This window comes from Triticum aestivum, chromosome 4B (assembly GCF_018294505.1).
Source record: "Triticum aestivum cultivar Chinese Spring chromosome 4B, IWGSC CS RefSeq v2.1, whole genome shotgun sequence".
Lineage (NCBI taxonomy): Eukaryota > Viridiplantae > Streptophyta > Magnoliopsida > Poales > Poaceae > Triticum > Triticum aestivum.
In genome coordinates, this window is record NC_057804.1 from 449,136,158 (window position 1) to 449,142,120 (window position 5,963).

The 5,963-nt window shown below is 47.2% G+C and overlaps 1 pseudogene across 1 annotated transcript; it reads left to right on the forward strand.

Annotated features, from left to right (window-relative positions):
* Positions 1-4,488: 4,488 nt before the first annotated feature.
* On the forward strand, positions 4,489-5,468 carry LOC123094968 (17.4 kDa class I heat shock protein-like; annotated as a pseudogene). Its single transcript, XR_006446057.1, has one exon. The product of XR_006446057.1 is annotated as a 17.4 kDa class I heat shock protein-like (transcript).
* The last annotated feature ends 495 nt before the right edge of the window (positions 5,469-5,963 follow it).

Genomic DNA, 5,963 nt, shown 5'->3' on the forward strand with positions numbered 1-5,963 from the left:
GTGATCAAGAAGCCGAGAGGGTCCATTGGTTTCGGGCCCAATGCGTGGTAGTAGCTGAATCATGGATCACAAACACAGAACTCAGTTCCTGAGGACGGCTGCAATGAGACAACCCACCATGTACTCCTACATGGCCTCTCACCGCTACCTTTACCAAATCGTGTTCACACACTTAGCTCACACAGTAGGACATGTTCACACGCCTCTGATTCATCCCCGATGAATCAGACCTGACTCAACTCTAAGCAGTAGCAGGCATGACAAACAAGCAAGAATGAGTAGGCACAACAGGGCTCAAACAACTCCTACTCATGCTAGTGGGTTTCATCTATTTACTGTGGCAATGACAGGTCATGCAAAGGATAAAGGGGTTCAACTACCGCAACAAGTAACAGATGAATCGTTGTTGTCCTAATGCAGTAAAAGAGAGCAGGAGCGAGAGAGTGGGTTTGTATCGGAATGAACAAGGGGTTTTTGCTTGCCTGGCACTTCTGAAGATAACATTGAGTCTTCATCAGTGTCAACGATCACATCATCGGTATCACGTCTATCGAAAGGGGGCAATCACCGGCAACTGAGGAAAGACACAATCAATGCAATGCACAATATGATGCATGCTCATGACATGGCAATATGAATGTGTTTTGAGCTAATGCAACTAAAACCAAATTAAATGAAGTTGGTTTGAATCCAAGATTCAAATTCAAACTCCATATGTGGATATTTAAATGCCCTTTATTTGATTTGTGCTAAACAGGAGCTATAAGTTGTTCTAACATGCATGAAAATGGTACAGATGGATTCCTTGAATTTTTCTGATAATTTTTCATATATAAATTATTTAATTTGGAGTTACAGTTAATTTTCTATGAATTTTAGAAGTTTATACAATTTTCTGGATTTTCTGAATTATTTTAGAAAATGATTATCTGCGTCATCATTGCGTCATGCTGACCTCAGCAGGTCAACAGACCGGGTCCAGGTCAAACCTGACACTGGGACCCACATGTCAGTGTGATTAGCTTAACTAAAATTAATTAAAACTAATCCTAATAGTTAACAGGGCTGGGCCCCACCTGTCATTGACTCAGGAGAGTCAACCGGGGCCCACCCGTGGTCAAAGTCAAAGTCGGCTGCCGGCTTTTAGCCGCCGGCGAGCCCGACGCGGCGGCGAGAGTGGTTTTGGCCACTCCGGCGACCAAATGGGCCGCGGAGGGCATCTAGGAGGAGCTGGGGACGAGCCGAAGCTCTTGGTGGAGTCAGTTGCGCTCGGGGCGGCCGGAATCGGTGCCGGCGGCGAGCGAGGCGGCGGCCGGAGCTCGGGTGGGTGCGGGGTTAGCGCTGTGGCTTGCAAACGAGCTAGCTGCCACGCTAGCGTTACTCCACGGGTCGTTGCGAGTGCAACGGACGCACGCGCGGGGCCATTTGGTCACCGAGGCTTCGCCGGCGACGAGCCCGCGCGGCGACGGCTACGGTAAGCAAGGGGGCGGCGGCTACGGCAAGCAAACGAAGGCGGGATTAGGGGGAAGAGGACCGGGGGCTCACCACGGTCACGAAGAGATGCTCGGCGAGGTCGGGGACGGTCTGGAGCCGGCGAATTTGACGAAGATGGCCGGCGGGTCCGAGGTAGAAGACGACGGCGATGGCGGCGATGCAGGGCTTCCGGAGGGCTGTGGATCGGTGGGGAGGAAGAGGGGGTCGAGGCGGAGCTCCTGGGTGCATCGGCGAGGCTAGGGGTGCACGGTGGCTGCGGCAATCGGCGTCGGTGGCGGCGGCTCCGTTCGGGCCCGAGGTGCGGAGCGAGAGGGAGAGCAGGAGAAGGGGATGAGCACGGGAGGGAGTTGAGAGCGGCCCGAGGGTTGCGTGGCGCTCGGGAGAGGCATCCAGACCCTCGGCGGCAAGCAGAAGCTGGCGAGGCGCGTGCTCGCGCGCGTCGGCCACGCGTGCTGTCCTTCTGGCGAGAGGAGAGGGACGACTGGCGTGGCCAGTCTGCTGGGCCGAACTGCTGGGCCAGCTGGTAAGTGGCCCAGGTAAGCCTCTCTCCCCTTTTTTTTCTATTTTGTTTCTCTTTTCTATTTCTGTAGTTTTGTTTCTGATTTAGTTTATAGCCCAAATCATTTTAATAAATCCTGCAAATAATTGTGGCCATTAAATGAATTATTACAGAGGCCCTTAACTATTTTCAGAATTGTTGGAGCATTTAAAAATATTAATAGTATTTAAATGCCCCAATTCAAATACAATATGGATTATTCCAAAATCCATAATGGCCCAAAAATATTGGCATCATTTTTGGTAGAGGTTTTCCACCTTTGTCAAAAATCATGAGCATTTTTGAAAGCCATTTGGACTTACTTGAAAGTATTTTAGGTGAACCTAGTGAATTCCTTTAATGCTAGGGTTTGAGCAATCCCCATTTCAAGTTCATTCAAAAGTTAAACATGATGCACACATGAGGTCTAGCCTAGTGCATACCAGAAGCTAGGGATGTGACAAATTCTACCCCTTTTTCTAGACAAAACGCACATCTACCCTCTTTTTGTTGGAAGGATCAGGATGGACCTCCTATGCGCCGCGTTATGCGGCATACTGTCGATCAAACGCACAGGGGACTCTGACCTGGGCCGGCCCAGTATCCGGCCCAATAGTGTACTGTATGGCGGGATCAAAAAGAGAAAAAGTAAAGTTCCGTGTATCCTATGCGCCGCGTTATGCGGCATACTGTCGATCAAACGCACAGGGGACTCTGACCTGGGCCGGCCCAGTATCCTCCTATGCGCCGCGTTATGCGGCATACTGTCGATCAAACGCACAGGGGACTCTGACCTGGGCCGGCCCAGTATCCGGCCCAGTAGTGTACTGTATGGCGGGATCAAAAAGAGAAAAAGTAAAGTTCCGTGTATCCTATGCGCCGCGTTATGCGGCATACTGTCGATCAAACGCACAGGGGACTCTGACCTGGGCCGGCCCAGTATCCTCCTATGCGCCGCGTTATGCGGCATACTGTCGATCAAACGCACAGGGGACTCTGACCTGGGCCGGCCCAGTATCCGGGCCAGTAGTGTACTGTATGGCGGGATCAAAAAGAGAAAAAGTAAAGTTCCGTGTATCCTATGCGCCGCGTTATGCGGCATACTGTCGATCAAACGCACAGGGGACTCTGACCTGGGCCGGCCCAGTATCCTCCTATGCGCCGCGTTATGCGGCATACTGTCGATCAAACGCACAGGGGAATCTGACCTGGGCCGGCCCAGTATCCGGCCCAGTAGTGTACTGTATGGCGGGATCAAAAAGAGAAAAAGTAAAGTTCGCGCCAGCTCGGAGTCGAACCCCGGACCTCGCGCGGCGGTGAGCACGACAACAGCCATCACACCAAACTACTATTAGTTACATAGTAGCAGCGCACATTTTTAAGAACTATCATCGCGTATAGGCATGCTGCAGCTGAGTAAAATGGCACTGTAGCAGTACTGTAGCTAATGTATTTTCTTAACAATGTACATATTTCAAATTTCGAAAATGTTTTTTGAAACCACGAACAGTTTTAAAAAACATATGAAAATGTTTCAAAAACTAATTTTTTTCGGATCACACGAACATTTTCAAAAAAACTTGAACAACTATTATTTTTGCAAATATTTTTGTCAAATTTTTGAACATTTTTTAAAATTGCAAACATTATTTTGAAAGCGTGATTTATTAGAAATAAGAACAATTTTTCAAATTGCAAATATTATCTTGGAAAACGTGAATATTTTCTAAAATTTACGAACATTTTTTAAAACAAGAACATTTTTCGAAATGTATGAACATTTTTGAAAACACGAGCATTTTCAAAATTTGTGAACATTTTTTTAAAATTTGCAAACATTTTGAAAAGGCGAACATTTTCTAAAATTTGAGAACATTTTTTTAAAGCATGAACATTTTTTGAAAACATGAACATTTTGTAATTTACAATTATTTTGAAAAAACAAAGATTTTCTAAAATTTGGGAACATTTTTAAAAAAAACGAACATTTCTTCAAAATTTATGAATTTTTTTTGAAAACACGAACATTTTTTTAAAATATGTGAACTTTTTTTCAAACATGAACATTTTTTGAAAACCCCAAACTTATTTTCGAAATTGCAAAGAATTTTGATTCTAAACATTATTTAAATTGTCAAATTTTTGAAAAAGAAACGGAAAAAGGAAAAAAAACAGAAAAAATAAAAACGAAAATTAAAAAAAGAAACAAAAAGGAAAAAAGAAAGAGAAAACACCTAAAAGAAAACCAGCCACAGAAAACAACAGGAAAAAAGAAAAACCGATTAAAGAAACCTTCTAGTTCCAAACCCGGGAGAAAACCACCCGTCCGTAAAAGCTACGCTAACACCTAAGGGGCCTGCCCATATCGCGTCGCTCTCTCGTGACCCTCCGTGCGAATCCCCGACAGTTTGACACAACGTGCGTCATATAGGAAATTCCCAATTCTACTACTTGAGAGTCCAGAAGCTGCTGGTGTCTTCTCCATGAGTCCGGACCAAACCAAATCCGTCCCAAACGACGAACGCAATCCAGTGGCCTCGAGTCTTCAGGAGAAGACGAGAGAATTCTCCAGAAGCTTGTTTTCTCCTTTTTCTCCATACAATCCCCAGCCCTCTATAAATTCTCCCGTTCCGACCGACAGAAACCCAAGAAAGTCTGAACAAAAGCACCGATCAAAGAACGATCCCTCCCAAATCAATCGCTCACCCTTCCGCTTCCTAACACCAGCTAAATCGTCGATTCCTTCGACCAGCAGCTCGAATCCCCACCGACAATGTCGCTGATCCGTCGCACCAACGTGTTGGACCCCTTCTCCCTCGACCTCTGGGACCCCTTCGACGGCTTCCCCTTCGGCTCCGGCGGCAGCGGCAGCCTCGTCCCGCGCACCTCCTCTGACACGGCGGCCTTCGCCAGCGCGCGGATTGACTGGAAGGAGACGCCCGAGGCGCACGTGTTCAAGGCGGACGTGCCGGGGCTGAAGAAGGAGGAGGTGAAGGTGGAGGTGGAGGACGGCAACATCCTCCAGATAGCGGCGAGCGGAACAAGGAGCAGGAGGAGAAGACGGACACCTGGCACCGCGTGGAGCGCAGCAGCGGCAAGTTCCTGCGCAGGTTCCGGCTCCCGGAGAACGCCAAGGCGGAGCAGGTGAAGGCGTCCATGGAGAACAGCGTGCTCACCGTCACCGTGCCCAAGGAGGAGGCCAAGAAGCCCGAGGTCAAGTCCATCCAGATCTCCGGCGCGATGAGATGGACTGCAGTCTGCAGAGCAGTGGTGTGGAGTTTCGCCCGGTCGTCGCGATGAAATAAAATCAGTCAGGCTGTCTAGTGCTCTAATCTTGTGTGCGAATGGTCCGATGTTGCAGTCAGTGTTTCGAGTCTGTCGCGTCTGTGTTCGAGTCCACCTTGTTCATCAGCAACAAAGTAAATCCATTACCTTCTGCTAATTTGTGAATGTTCCCTCACACTTGAAAGCAATTTCAACTCGGAATAAATAGTAAACAATACAATCAAGCCGTTTAGTGGGATGCCAAAGGTGGGATCCGCGCTAGTAGGAGTAGGACGGCGAGCAGCTGGTGGTCTGTTTTGTCCCGAAAATATCATTACCGAAACCAACATTCGATGGAAGATGACCATGTTTTAATTTTTTCAAAAAATATAAAAATATATGAGATGTTAAGAGGATGATGTTCTATTGTCATGCAAAATTTTAAATTTTAGTACATTACCGAATGTGAGCTTTGTTGAGTTTGTCTTTTCATACCTCGCATCCCCTAAGGTTAAAATTTCACATGGCAGCACAACATCATTCTCTTAACATCTCACATTTTTTTCAGAATTTTTGAAACTTCCAGATGGGGTTTCCACGGAGTTTTCTTTGTACGTCGGTTTTCATATGATATTCTTCCCTGTTTTGTCCTTCCGGTCGCTCGTCA